Consider the following 15,433-nt stretch of genomic DNA (forward strand, 5'->3'; position numbering starts at 1 on the left):
GAATTCACCACAAGTCAGAGTTAACACAGAATTTAAGCAGGGAGGTGGGAACTGTTCCAGCCTTGAAGGATAGTTAAGAATTACATTAGTGGAGGGGCGCCTGGGTGGCTCAGTCGGTTAAGCATCTGACTTCAGCTCAGGTCATGATCTCACAGTTCGTGAGTTCAAGCCCCATAGGCGGCTCTGTGCTGACAGCTCAGGGCCTGGAGCCTGCTTCAGATTCTATGTCTCCCTCTCTGCACCTCCCCGACTCACACTCTGTGTGTCTCTCTCTCAAACAAACAAAAAAAAACAGAATTACATTAGTGGAAAGGGAGACTTTTCCTCTGTGATAAGGAGAAATAGGCAAGAATTCCCGAGATGGATTTTGGAGAGTAAACAGGATGGTTTGTTCACAGCAAATAAAAACCAACGTGTCTAGCTTCACATTCTAATCAGTCCCCTGATGACCAACACACTTGTAGACCTTGCACACTTGCACACCTTCAAACAAGACCTAGAGAGGAAGACAGTTTTGAGTTTTGACTAGCTGTGCAGTAGTGACATCAATTAAGCTCCATAGTTTGGTAAATATTACTCATATTTACCAGTGTCCAGTTGTCCTGGACTTCTGAGACAGGGAAAACTCTACCTTCTGCTCCATTTGAAACTAAGTATGACCAGAACGACTCCTCCTGGCCAACAAAACATGAGAAGAATGGATCCGCAACCCTTCTAAAGCCATAACTGCTGGCGCCAAGTCTCCATGTTCTAAAAGGGTCCAGGATCCAGAATATTTGAGAATCCATTTTGCCAAATTTCCAAGGAACAAAAATCCCTCCCTTTCAGAAACTATTACAGAGATGATAAAGCATCACCTTGATACCAAATCTGAATAAAAGCAATACAAGAAAAGATTATTATTTGTCAATACTTCTCATGAAAATACATGCCAAAATCCTAAATTGAATCCAATGATAATTTTTAATGTAGTATGTCATGACAAAGTACAATCTATCCCAAGAAATCAAGGATGGTCTAAAATTAAAAGATTAAAATATTTCATCTTAGTCACAATTTAAAGAGGAAAAAAATAAAACCATCAAGAAAAACATTTATTAACATTCAAAATCTATTAATGATTTTTAAAATCTTTTATCAGACTATTAGCAGAGGAGACCATCCTTAACCTAATAAAAGGAATCTACCAAAAAACAATAACAAACTTCGTATTTAAGGCTCTAAAAGTAATGCTTTTAAGATGTAAAACAGTATTAGCATAGCCTTATCAAAATTTCTATACAGCTTTGCCTAGTGTCCAAACGATGGAAGTAAGACAAAAAACAAATAAAAGATTTAACGGCTAGGAAGGAAGAAACGAAATTATCATTATTTACATGGAGAAATCAGAAACAGATTCATATAGTTGTAAAATTTTGTATGTTTCAAAGGAAGCACCGCAGATCTCTGGGGTAAGGATGGTATAAATAGTATAATAAACAGTACAGTACAACTGGTTACACATCGGGAAAAGTTCTAAAACTATATGTCTACCTTACACCTCACACAAAAATAAGTTCAGAGTAGAATACAAAAAGCAAATGTTCAAGCCTTTTTTTTTTTTTAAAGATGAGGATATCTTATGACTTGGGGTAACAAAGAATTTCTTAAATAAGACTTAATAACCACAAACCATAAGGAAAAGATTGATAAATTTGACATAAAAATTAAACATCTTTTCATCAAAACAGCATTTTTAAAAGGATTAAAAAAAAAAAAAAAGCAGGGCACAAATAGAAACCAGAATATCTAAAGGACTTCTAAAAAGCTTTAAAAAGGACAACCCAGGTAACAAATGGACAAATATATTAATACAATTTACAGAAGAAACCCAAGTGGCTAATAAATGGATATAAAAATCTTCAAACTTACCAATAATCAAGAAAATGCAAAGTAAAACAGTGAGTTCATACCTAGTTGACAAAAATTAAGACATCTGAAGATACAAAGGATTAGAGAGGATGTGAAGAAACAAACCTTTGTTTGGAAAACACTTGGATGACTGCTCTGAGGCTGGAATTGGGCCCATCCTACATGACCCCACAATCCCACTTATAAATGTAGACCTGGTCCACTCTCTCCTGAGTGCCCAGCACAAAGGAAATGGGCCAGTGGGAGATGGCAATAAGCAAGAGTGGAGACTGGACAGACGACTAGGAGAATGACTTCAGATGAGACTTAGGCCAGGTAGGAGTATCATATGCCAATCTTGCCGGGAGATGAAACGAGGGATCAGAACCACGCTTACCTGGGGCAACCTCCTCCCAACAGCAGCTGAACTGTTTTGTGTTCTACAGCCTATCTGACCATGTTATTTCCTCTTTAAACTTCACCAGCTAAAACTTTCTAGAGCAGTCCCAACTTGTATCAGTTTCCCAAGGCCACTCTAACAAATGTCCACAAATGTAGTGGCTTAACACAACAGAAATTAAGTACCTTACAGTTCTGGGGGTCAGAAGTGAGACACAAGGTCTCACTGGGCTAGAACCGAAGTGTCGGCAGGGCTGTGTTCCTTTCAAGAGGCTCTGGGGGAGAATCCATTTTCTCACCTTTTCTCACTTCTAGAGCCTGCCCACATGCCTTAGCTTATAACCCCTTCTATCTTCAAAGGCAGTAATGATGGGTAGTCTTCCTCAGTTCACAGCACTCTGACACTAGCTCTTCTTCCATATTTAAGGACCCTTGGGGTTACTCTGCCCCCCTCCCCTGCCAGGGTAATCCAGAATAATCTCCTTATTTTAAAATGAGCTGATTAGCAACCTCCATTCCATCTGCTACCTTAAATTCTCTTTGCCACATAACATAGCATATTCATAGGTTCTGGGGATTAGGATGTGGGAGGCCATTATTCTGCCTCCCACACAACCTCCCCTCAGCTCGCCCCCACACCTCTGAGTCCCAACACTTCCACAATGCCTTTCACACCTTCAACCACCACACATCCTATTCTCCAGTTACACCAACCGTCTTGTCCTTTTGTAATGAATTCACACCCATCGGTGCCCAAACAATTACAACTCACCCTCCAGGTCTCAGACCAAGGCTACCTCCTCTCTGAAGCCTTCCCTGATTCTCAGCCTAAATTAATTACCCCTCTTCAACACACCAACCCAACTTTTTATGTATCCCAATTGCAGTACTGTGGCCCCCTGTAACCATCAGTTTGCATGTCCTGTCCTCAATCCAAAGTGGAGTCCTTCAATGATAAATACTCGGTATCATTCCCCTGTGGATTTCCAGATCACAGCAGGGGCCTTGGCAAAGAGTGGGCACTCAGACACTATTTCTGAAGCTTGGAGGAGGCAGAAAGAAGCCCTGGGTTTCCCTCAACAAAACAGGCGACTCTTTCACGGGGTGACCTGAGTTAAGTATTCAGTTGATGGGGCCAAAGAACTAGTTCAGATACTCTTAACAAAACACCTCAACAGCTGTGCATAGTTTGATGCACAATTTACTATCATATGGAAGAATCTCTGTACCCGTTATTTTTTATTGCCAACCTATGGGGCAATTCTAAAGGAACAGAAAATTAACCTCAAGAGAATAAAGAATTTACCTAAATTTATCTAAAATGGTTTACAAAGATGTCCTCAAAATTACAGAAGAGAGAGGAGATGCTGCTCCAACACGGCAAGAATGCCTGGTTCCTGCCCAACAGGCCCACCACGTACAACAGAAGGCCTGAGCCCCGCTCTGGGAAGGCTGGAAAGTACCACATGAGTGTGAGGGATGCTACAATTGACCTTGTTTAGAGAAAAACAAACTGCTTCTCGTACAAATATGTGTACATATTATAGTAAAGGTACATTTTTTAAGAGGGTGGCTGTTAAGGAAACAGGCTCTCACTTAGTTTCAATGGTTTATTACCTGATGTCCATACTCCAGCAAGAAAATTCCCACCTGGTGAGAAGGAGACTAAGTAAGGGAAAGGTAATGTTGAGTCAGCACAATTATCCATTTTAAAAAAAGAGACAAAAACATGGTTTGAGTTTCTAAAAGATATGCTTGCATTCAGGCTCAACAGAACTCCCCTGTTCAACTTTTCCTCAATTGTGTAAATTTCGAAAATGCTTTTTAAACATACTCCAAAAAACCCTCTCACGCTGGAAATTTAAGACGAAGACAGAAACAGAGGACACGTGTTCAGCACCATGGACAGTGGGCGCACCAACGGGCGTAGGGGACCTGCCACTAGGGCTGAGAGCTCAGATATCAGGGCTGCCCAAAACCTAGGGCATTCATTCACCAGTGTTTAAGTGGAGAGTGATTCCAATACATTAGCTGGCATTTTTCTTTGTTTTGGCCCAAAGGACCAACCTTTACCAAAAGGATGTACAATTCCCATCTACCAAGATTTGCTTCAGTGATGACTTTACAATAAAGCCCTGAGGTTTCTGTGAAAATAGGAATGACTTTGCCACTGACACAGAGCAACCAACCCAGGAACTGGCTACAGGTCCAGGAATGAAGTTGCTCAAACTGAAACACAACGTGCAGTTTTGAACGGCCAAACTGTTTCAGGGACCTCACCGGGTTTCGCAAATATAAACACAGCATGCTCTCAGCCTCACTCCAACGACAGGAAAAAAGACCGCTTCCTTTTAAACACCTAGAAAAATGAACCCAGGTGCTGAAATTGTCTCATAACTACCAAAAAAAGTAGAACCATAAATCTGGATATTTTCTCTTTTTTTTTTTTAATGTTTATTTATTCTTGCGAAAGAGAGAACACAAGCGGGGAGGGGGCAGAGAGAGAGGGAGACACAGAATCCAGACACGGGGAGGCCGAGCTGCTCTCGCGCGTGAAGGCGCTGGGAATCAGCTCCGCTCGCGGGGACGCACCTCCACCACTTCCTCTGACTGCAACGTGCAAGCCGGGCTCCAGACACAGACAAGGGGCAACCCTCCGCCCCTGAAAGCGAGTTACAATTTGGAAGGGCGCGCGACGGCCGAGCCACAGGGGGAGCTGGAACGACAGGGCCTGGACCCCGTCTAGCCCCCGAGGTCTGCTCAGGGCCCCGCTGCCCTGACGTGCCTTCTGCGGGTCACGCGCCGCGACTCCCGTCGACGAGAGCGCCGCCCGCCCGCGCGCAGAGCCCAAGGCGCCCGCAAGTGCACGTCGCCCGGCGGGAAGGGCGGCAGGAGAGGTAACCCAGCCTGCGCTACTCTGACCCGACTTCTGGTTGACTTTCCGATCTGCTAAGCGAGCGACACGCTTCTCAACAGGAAGGAAAAGCGGAAAAACAAACACTTGAGTAAACGACGCTTCCAGGCGCCGCACGGTGCGGACTATACACCCGTTCTGACGCACCCCAAGTAAGAGGAGAAAACACAGAGACCCCACAGAGCCTGCCCGCGCCCCGCGCCTCCCCGACTCGGGGGCGCCGAGGCGCGCCGGGGGCCGCCGCGGGCAGCCCGGGTCCCGCTCCCGGGAGCGGGGCGCCGCCTACGCCCGCCGGCGCGCGCTCCCACCGCGGCTCCCGCAAGCCGCCCGCGTCCCGCCTGCCGCGAGCGCCCCGAGGTCTCCGCCCCGGTCCGCCCCGGTCCCGAGCCACCAAACTCCGGCACGAAATCGCGGCAGGTGCGCGCCCGCAAGCGGGGCCGTTAACTCTGATCTTGAAGGCGCAGCTCCAGTAACTTCGGGATTCGGGGCAGCGGGGCGGGGGTCCGCGCCTCCCGGAAGCCGCTGCAGACCTCCCTCCGTCCAGCCGCCGTCCCGCCCCGCTACCCCGGGAGCTCCCGGCGCCGGGCCGGGGGCGCGGAGACCCCGCGGCGGGGTGGGGAGGGGGGGGGAAGGGCGGCGGGGCGCGGGCTGAGGCGCGGACCCCCGCCCCCGACTCCGCCCCGCGCCGCCCGCCCCGCCCCGCGTCGCCCCCCGCAGCCCGCCAACTTGGTGGGGCCCGGGAGGGTCTCAGGCCCCTCGGCCTCCCCGAGACGTACGCCCCCAGCCCCGGGCCCCGCGGGCAAAGTTAGCGGCCGCGGGAGGTCGCCTCCCCCTCCCCGGCCGAGGCCGGGACCCTCGCTCGGCCCCCGGCTGCGACCTCCCCCCACCCCGTCCCGGCTCCCGCTCTCCCGCCCCTGTCCTCCACCCCCGACCGCGATCCCCGGCCCTGACCCCGGCCCGACCCCTGGACCCTGGCCAGGACCCCCGGCCCCAGCTCCGCCCGCGACCGCTCACCTGTCCGCGGAGGAGGGCGTGCCCGCCGGCTGGCCGGCCGGAGCCCGGGGTGGGGCCGAGGGTTGGTGACGACCGGGCGATCCGGGCGGCGGCGGAGCCTGACGCGACCGAGTCTGAGGCGACTGAGGCGGCGGTAGCCGCTCCTTGCGCTCCAGCCGAGGCGCTGCGCGCGGCGCGGGCCCGCCCCTTCTGCGCTGCCGACCAATCCCGCGCCGCCCGCCGCCGCTGGCCCCGCCCCGTCCAAGTGCTGGGCCTCGCGAAAGCGGGCGCGGCGGGCCAATCGAAAGGAGGAACGGTAAGGGATGAAGCCTATCGGAGCCCGGGAAAGCTCTCTGGAAAGAAACCAATTAGCGTCGCGGGGCGAGGGGGAGGTGGTGAGGCGGGACCTATGGAGATGGGGGCGTGACGGAAATTGGGGCGGGGTCTTGGGCAAGCGAGTCACTGGTGGTGGGCGGGGCCATGAACCTGTCATGGAGCAAGGGCGGAGCCAGACTTGAGGCGGGTCCCAAGGAGGGGCGGGATCATTAATAAAGGGGGAGGGGTCCCAGGAGAAAGGGTAATTGGCTGGGGGCGGGGGCAGAGACGCGACCACAAGTGGGCGGTCCCAGAACTGGGGCGAGGCCACAAAAGGGGCAGAACAAGAGGCAGGCTACTCGCCGAGATGGGGGGCGTAGGGAGGCCTCCGGGGTTGACAGAGGCGGGGCAGGGCCACAATGGGGAGGAGAGGAGACGGGTCACTGGCTCGGGGCGTGGCCTGGGGCGGTTCCTGGGCGTGGCAGAGGCAAGCCCTGGGCCGGGCCGGAGTCGTTGATGGATGGGTGGGGAAAGGCAGGTCCCTGGCGTGTCGAGGGCGTGGCGTAGGCTGGGACATTGAAAAAGGGAGGCGGGCCACAAGTGGGCGGGGAAGGGCGAGCCCCTAGAGGGAAAGAGGTCAGGGGGTTGGCTTGGACGCGTCCCAGGGCTATGGGTAGGGCTGGGGGTTGGAGGGAGGGTGGGTAACTAGCCGTGGGCGTGGCTTGTGGCGGGAGGGGAGGGGGGTAGGCCACAGGTGGAGCGGGGACGGGTCACTAGCCTGGGGGTGGCCTGGTTGGTCTCGGGCGTAGGATGGGCCGAGTGGACCTGGCTGGACTTGGACCCTCCCTGGGCTGGCGCCCTTCCCCCTCCTCTCCCCGCGGGGCTTGGAAGGGCTTGGCCTGCCGGGAGAGCAAAGCCGACAGTCTCCTGTCCTGTCTCAGGACCTCGCCCCTCTCGAGTCCCGGCCCTGGGCAAGCCTTGGGCAAGCCTGCCCAGCACCTGTCTCGGCTCCTCACCAGGTGCGCCTTCTTTCCTGCCCACTGAGGAATCCATGTGCCAGTGTGCGGGTCCGAATACCCAGGTGACCAAGACTGTCTGAAGAGCTACTAGGCTGTCCTCAGAAGACACAATGTCTCACGTGTTTTTGTTTTATTACCCTTTCTCCAGACTTCCTGGGCTTCATTCGTTGTGCTTTGTTCGTATTAGGGTCATTTTCGTGAAGCTGACCCTTCTGTCTCATCTGTGCATTTGGGGCCTATCCTTAGCAAGATTATTTCTTCCAGTGCAGCATCACACAGCACAAGCGGTCACAGGCACCGCAGTGACCTCCGATGGCCCAGGAGTGACCCCAGGTAGGCCTACAGGGGTCCTGGGACTTCCTACCCCGCACCCTTCCCCACACGAAAGAAATTCAGCCTTGCTTGGACTTCTTAGGCCCCTGAGGACCCAGAGGGGTCCACCGGCTGTCAGGACAGGGGTTGTGAGACGGACCTGGGGATAAAGCTGTGACACTTGGTGGCCCCATTGTACCCTTTGCCCCTAGAGTGGGGCGGGAGACATTTCCCAGGCTTCTCCCCTGTGAACCCTACTCCTTTGTGGGCCACTGGAAGCCCACCCACACAAAGGTCACAGTTATGACCACTTCTTTTTGTGGGCACATTGGAAATGACCCGGAGCCTCACCACAGTGCACGAAGGGCCCCTTGGGCATTCAGAGACTGGCCAGGTTGGGTGACAGCAGTCAGTGCAGGCATGGGGGGGGGGGTCAGGAAGAGCTGGGTCTCATTTGTCTTCTTATGTCCCTTGTGTGTTCAAAGGCAACCTCTGAAAAAGAAAAGGCACCAGGCTATCGGGTGAGAAGGGACTGTGGGTGGGGTTCACACAGAAGGGCGGCAGCACTGGGGGAAGCAGAAATACAAACAACACCTGGGTTGTGAGTCCTTCCAAAGAAGGGGGTCACAGAGGCAGGGGACGTGGGCGCCCACGCAGCAGTGTAGTAGCGACTGTCACTTGGAGTGGAGAGACGTGCTTGACCGTGTGCTCTGGGGGTAGGAAGGAGGATGTGGGGGCGGGGGGGGGCCTGGCTGGGTGGTCTCGCAGAAGGACCCTGGGGTCCCCGCTCCCGAGGCCAGGGTGTGGGGTGCGGGCGCAGCACAACACCTTCAGTCCACCCCCAGATTACAGGCTGCCAGCCTCCCACTTCCCCGTCCCCGCCAGGGGCCCTCGTCCCCTCAGCTGCCTTCATTGCCTCCTGAAAGACACAGTTAGTCATTAGGAAATTAATGATAGTGTTCTCGGGACAGCATGTTGGACCCTAACAACTTTCAATTATTTCCAGTTCCTGCCAGCCCTGGGAGGAAAAAAGCAGCTCGTCTCATGCCCCCGCCCTTGACACACGACACAATCCACGTCTGCTGGCATATTATCATACGTTAGCAGATCTCTGAGAGCCAAACTGCAGACCACAGCAGCTGGGCCGGGGCCTGGAGCGGGCCTGGGATCCTCCCCCTGGATGGGGCCAGCCTGCCTCGAATTCCCCACACACTGTGTTCCAGGCACTTCCCCCTTCATTAGCACTGTGTGTGCCATTCACCACCCTCTCCATCGCTGTCACCGCGGTCCTTCCCGTGAGAAGTGCACCCAGGGGCCTGCATTTATAAATAAGTCCATGGTGTTTGTTGGAGGATGAAGGGAGCAGAGAGAGCAGCCTTGGAATTATCATCCGCTTGGAATGATGTCAGATCAAGCCCTGGGAAGCCTTATACTGCCCAGCCTTCCTGACTGTCTCACACACACACACACACACACACACACACACACACCAGAGAGTAGGGGCTGGTGGCCATGTTATCTCCGGCTGGAGCGTGGGGTCAGGGCAGGGAGGCTTCCTGTCTCCACAGTAGACGGCTAAAAGGGCCAGGGAACTGGTTGCATGCAGAAAGCAGTCCCAGTGGCCAGCTATGTCGTCCAAGTCCTCCGGGGAGTACAGGTTTCCCAGGCGTGAGCGGCACCCAACACCCCCAGCTACAGAGGCCCCCCTCCCCTGCTACGGAGAGAGGTCTGGAGCAGTCAACCTGAGCCCGATTTGGAGTGTGGGGCATCTGCCGGCCTCAGTAGGACTCTGCCTCCACGCGGGGCCTGCTTTCCACAGGGAGAACTCACATTGTCACCTCAGCCACCCCTTACGCTCAGCCCAGAACACAAGGGCACAGATCACGTGGTGGCGAGTCGGCCACCTAGGGAACAAGGGTTGCTGTAACACCCCCTTCACAAACCGCTGAGGCAGCGCGACCACACCCTTGGGGGCTAGAGCCAGCCAGCCTGCCCTCCTTCCCCACAGCCTCTTTGTCACAAAGCACGGCCTGGGGGCAGCACGGCTGGGTCTGCTGAGCTCAGAGGAGATTGTGTGATGGCCAGAGCGATGGAGTGAAGATCAAAGCAAGTAAACCAGTCTCCGCACCCGCTGCCCTGGTCAGGGAAATACACCCAACGCAGCAGCCGAGGGTTCCTCCCGTGTGGTGCTGGAATCCAAAGCCGTGCACCTGATCTTGCTTGCTTGCTTGCCGAAGCATCTGACTGCATTTCATCAGGCAAGGTGATCGGGGGGGGGGGGGTTCCCCTTGCGCCCCCCTTGCTGAAAGAGCGACTCCTAACCCGTCACTGGCCAAGTCCCTGGCCCGTGACTGGGGCAGGGGTGGGGGGAGGTGAGGTGGCACCTGTGCAGAGGGGAAGCTCTAGCCAAGCATGCTCGTGAGGAGCCCCCGCCTGGATGACGGCGAAGGCTGGAGATGTGCTCCACAAGGAGAGGTGAGCATGCACGGAGCGTCCAAGTCGAGCATACGGGACGACGAGACAGAGGACACACACATCAACAGTGCTGCAACCCGGCACTCTCTTCTTTGGGGCTGGCAAACTGACCTGCACTTTACAGCTGCCCTGGGTCCTGAGCTTCCGGAACTGCATGCTGCCCCGTTTCTGTGTTCCCGTGTTCCCGGATCACCTTATAACCAGGCATATCGACAACAGCCAGCAGGCTGCTCTGTGGGGATGAGGGGCTGGGGGACAGCAAAAGCTGTCCTTATGGGAGGCACAGAGGGCATCCCCGTGCTGGGGAGGTGGGCTCGAACCACGCACGGAAGCATCTGGCTCCCATCCTAAAGGTAAACATGATGGAGGTTAGCACGAGTTCCGCTGGCACCTGCCGGGACACTAGCTTCCCGGGTGGGGCTCCCTGCTTTTAGCCTCTGACAAGCAGGCTGTATTCCACGGTCTGGCTGTGGATGGGGGCCTGGGGTTCATCCAGTGCTGCTGTCATCCCCAAGGGACTCCGGTCAGTGGCCTACGTCCTCTTGGCCTTCACATGAAAAAGCAGGTGAGTCACAGCTGCCCTTGACTGTGTCTCCCAGTTCAGACAGCAGGCTCTGGAGCCAACACACCACTGCCAGCAGGGAGAGAGAGCCAGAGCCGGGGACAGAGCCAGAGAGGGGGACAGAGCCAGAGGGGGACAGAGCCAGAGAGGGGGGCAGAGCCAGAGTCAGAAAGGGGAACAGAGACAGAGAGGGGGACAGAGCCAAAGAGGGGGGACAGCCAGAGAGGGGGACACAGCCAGAGCCAGAGAGGGGGACACAGCCAGAAAGGGGGACAGAGTCAGAGGGGAGGGACAGAGCCAGAGAGGGGGACAGAGCCAGAGAGGGGGACAGAGTCAGAGAGGGGGGACAGAGCCAGAGAGGGGGGACAGAACCAGAGAGGGGGGACAGAGCCAGAGAGGGGGACAGAGCCAGAGTCAGAAAGGGGGACAGAGACAGAGAGGGGGACAGAGCCAGAGAGGGGGCAGAGCCAAAGAAGGGGGACAGAGCCAGAGAGGGGGACAGAGCCAGAGAGGGGGACAAAGTCAGAGAGGGGAGACAGAGCCAGAGAGGGGGGACAGAACCAGAGAGGGGGACAGAGTCAGAGAGGGGGGACAGAGCCAGAGAGGGGGACAGAGCCAGAGTCAGAAAGGGGGACAGAGACAGAGAGGGGGACAGAGCCAAAGAGGGGGGACAGAGCCAGAGAGGGGACAGAGCCAGAGCCAGAGAGGGGGACACAGCCAGAGAGACAGACAGAGCCAGAGAGAGGGACAGAGTCAGAGAGGAGGGACAGAGCCAGAGAGGGGGACAGAGTCAGAGAGAGGGGACAGAGCCAGAGAGGGGGGACAGAGCCAGAGAGGGGGGACAGAACCAGAGAGGGGGACAGAGTCAGAGAGGGGGGACAGAGCCAGAGAGGGGGACAGAGGCAGAAAGGAGGACAGAGGGGGAACAGAGCCAGAGAGGGGGGCAGAGACAGAGAGGGGGATGGAGACAGAGGCAGAGGGAGAGACAGGGGGCAAAACCAAAAAAAAAAAAGAGAGAGAGACAGAGACAGAGACAGAGAGAAGGGGTGGAGGGAAAAGACAAGGAGAGAGAGAGAGACAGAAAGAAAGAGAGACAGAGAGAGATGGGAGGGGAGACTGCAGACAGGGGGAAGGAAACAGAGAAGGAGAGACAGAGGGAGAGAGAAACAGAAGACAGAGACAGATAGACAGGTGGGGGCTGCTCCCCGTGGGAGCTCCTGGACGGGTCTCTGGGACACTGCGAGCAGAGCACTGCACAGGGTCTCATGTGGCCTTCTCCCTTCTCTCTAAAAGGACACGTGGCAGGCACACCTCCCAGGAGTGAGCCGGTGGCCTCCCTTCTCCTTTAGGAAAGCTCCTCACAGGGAAAGTGGCCGTGGAAACCCCACCCCTCTGCCACGTGCCTGCACGGAAGGCTCTAGAGTGAGAGCTGCTGTCTTTGTTCCAACCCCCCCCCCCCACCTCCCCACCCTGCACACTGCGTGCTCAGGGCCAGCAGGAAGAGGCCGGAAGGGCAAAGTGGACCTTCCAGACCTGGAGGGAGGAGCCACCGGGTAGGTGGTTGGATGCAAGGGGTACTATAGACGCCTGTCTTTGCCAAACGGATCTAATGTCCTACCGGGGACTCACCCGTCGGCTGTTTTTCGGTTAGGGTCACGTGAAAGTTCTCTGTTGACATAAATCATATCTAGTTAAGGTGAGAAAGGGTGGGCACAGCCCAGCCCTTCCAGGACTTTATTTCTGTAGGACCCACATCGTCTTAGGCAACATACACAAGTGTGCACACACACACACACACACACACACATACACAAACACACACCCTAAAGATAGTGACCAGAACTAAAAACGTATGCCTGCTGTCCCAGCCCCTAGCCGTGTGGGGGGAGGATCAGGGTGGGTTCTGCCTTACCAGGAGGACACTGTTTGGAACAAGAGTTTCCCCCCCCCACTCACAAACTGCCAGCCTCCACTGGTGTCCTCCCTGTGTGGGACACGGTGAGAGACCTCAGGAGAGTGGGACGCTCATCCTCGCCACGTGACACGGACCAGTGCTGACTCTTCAGCTCAAGATCCCTGATGCAGGCGGTGAGCTGGAGGGTACAAACCGGCAGGATGGAACCTCCCAGAGTGGGGCAGCCCGGGAAGGAAGGGCACCTCTCCGGCTGGCTGGGACTGTCCTGGCTGCCTGAGAAAGAGCGTGGAGAGAGGGGAGGCTGAGGCTGATGGGGAAAGAGCTGCCCTAAAGACGGGACCGAAGGAAGACAAGGCAGCTGCCTCTCTGTGAGGAGAGATCAGGCACAGACGGGCCAAGGCCACACTGAAGAGCCACAAAGTCAACCCAGAACAGTTTGTGGGGCAGGCCTGCCGTCTGCCCAGGCCAGCACGGCAGAGACCCCACGGCACTGGAGGGCATCCGGGCCAAACTCCCACCCAACCTGACTAGTTGCGTGCTGACTGCCTGTCCAACCACCGGATGTGCGGTAGGTTACCCAACAGGTTACCCACAATAGCACAACCCCACTGTCGTCATTAACTGGCTCCAGTCCTCAAACCGGCCTCTGTTTTAGTGACAAAGGGCACATGACAAGGAGGAAGAGGATAGAGTAGGGCACCGGAACTGAGGAACCCCCACCTGCGGCTGCGTGGTACCCTCCCCGGGGCAGACCGACTCAGCCCCGGGCACACGGAGTGTGAAGGTGCCTCCTCCTCTCCCCTCCTCGTGCGGGTCACAGCAGCTTGCCTTCATGGCCAAGACAGCAGTGCACATTCACAGCCCAGCCCAGGGTCAACGTCAGCCTGCTCTTGGTTGTGATATGTTCACCGGAGCCTTGATCCTCACGGTCTACAATGCTGACGACATCACACTCACTGGATCTGGTGAGTGAGAAGCAGTCGGGACCCCAGAATCCCGGGTAAGATATGCGTGTGCCACTGGGTGGGAACTGAGCCCGGTGAGGATTCAGGTCCCATGAGATTTTAGGGGTCCAGTGATTTAGGGCACAGCCTCTAAGTAAGTAAGTGCTTGCACCTTAAGCCTTCTACTGTTAAGACGGGGGCAGAAGTTTTGGTAGGCCTCCTTAGATTTTGGAGACAACAGTTGGAAATACTGCTCCCGGCTTCAGGTGGGGCCCAGAGCAGGACTCCGCAGCAAGGCTAGGCTTGGATACAAGGTGTTGAAGCCCTTGTTCCAAGTGATCAGCGGAGCCAATGTCTAGAGGTATTTATGGACGTCAGGACACGGTAGAGTTTCTGGTACATTCTGTGGGTGTCGCAGTACGGACCCTCAGTGTTCTCAGGCAACATTGAGAAACTCTCAAGAGTTTTCCCACTTGAGGGGCGCCTGGGCGACTCAATCAGTCAAGTGCGACTTCAGTTCAGGTCACGATCTCATAGTTCGTGAGTTCAAGCCCCACACGGGGCTCTCTGCTCTCAGCGCGGAGCCCACTTCGGATCCTCCTCTCTCTCTGCCCCTCCCCCCCACTCACAGGCTGTCTCTCTCACTCTCGCTCTCAAAAATAAATACACATTTTTTTGAAAAAAGGGCTTTCCCGTTTGAAAAACAGTTTCTGGTGTGCTTTGGGATATTTTATGGATAGGCTATGTGGCCAGACCATCAATGTGAGCTTGCTATTACCAGGCCCACGGAGTCATGACTGGAAATCTGTCACGTGCCTCTTCCTTCTTATGCTTGTGCTCTCATAGAGGTTCTCTTGAGAAATAATACAAGAGGAGGACGTTCCAGCCTGAAATTCACACACGTCAGCACAATACGTTAGTGCCAGAAATGGACTCTGCCACATCGTAGCCCCTCTGGCTGGCCCTGCAGGCAGTGAAGGGAAATCCTCCTCTTAATAGAAGATCTGTGGGCACAACACGTAACCGTTCCATTTATATGAAATATTCACAGACTCCAAGTCGGCAACGCAGATGGCTTGCGTTGCTGATCAGGACATAAAAGGAGCAAGATCAGAAAAGTAGATCCAAAAACTTGGGGAGAACAGGCGTGTGGCTGGCCTGCAAAAGAGGCCTGATGCTTGAAGACCCGTGTGTCTGGTGTTAACACACACTAGAAAGCGTCTCCTGCGAAGGAGGCACCGAGCCACTAGGGGGGCAGGATGACGCATCGGTGGATCCCAGCCGGCCTCTGTCCTCCACAAGTCCAAGTCCACGGCTTATACCATTGTTCCATGAACAGAGTGTCCATGAGGAGAGGGAAGAAAGCACACACGAGTCTCAGGGCGCGGCCTTCCCCTCATCAAGCCCAATGTGGTGACTGTCACTGCTGAGTGCCGAGCCTGCCAGCAGCACAGACCAATGCCGAGTTTCTGGTACGGCACCATGCCCTGGGGAGACCAGCCAGCCTCATGGAGGCAGGCCGATGACCTCAAACGCCCTCCACCTTGGAAGTAAAGTTATTTATCCTTACAGAAGTTTATAGATACTTTAGCATGGGTTTTTTTTTCCTTGTCTTCCCCGTGGCTTAGAGCTCCTAATCTATTGACCTACTGCCTGCAGAAGATTAAGGATGGCCACAAATTCTTTGACGCTCCT

The 15,433-nt window shown here is 54.9% G+C and overlaps 1 protein-coding gene across 13 annotated transcripts in view; it reads right to left on the reverse strand.

The window, feature by feature from the left end:
- PCBP3 (poly(rC) binding protein 3) overlaps positions 1-6,299 on the reverse strand; it is a 267,713-nt gene extending 261,414 nt beyond the window's left edge. For 12 of the 13 annotated variants that reach the window (XM_042957295.1, XM_042957303.1, XM_042957302.1 and 9 more), the window contains exon 1: positions 6,218-6,299. The gene's annotated coding sequence lies outside the window, so the exon portion shown is untranslated. The remainder of the gene's footprint in view (positions 1-6,217) is intronic. The other variant, XM_042957292.1, reaches the window with a different exon arrangement.
- Between the last annotated feature and the right edge of the window lie 9,134 nt (positions 6,300-15,433).

The sequence above is a fragment of the Panthera tigris genome, chromosome C2 (assembly GCF_018350195.1).
Source record: "Panthera tigris isolate Pti1 chromosome C2, P.tigris_Pti1_mat1.1, whole genome shotgun sequence".
In the NCBI taxonomy this organism is placed as follows: Eukaryota; Metazoa; Chordata; class Mammalia; order Carnivora; family Felidae; genus Panthera; species Panthera tigris.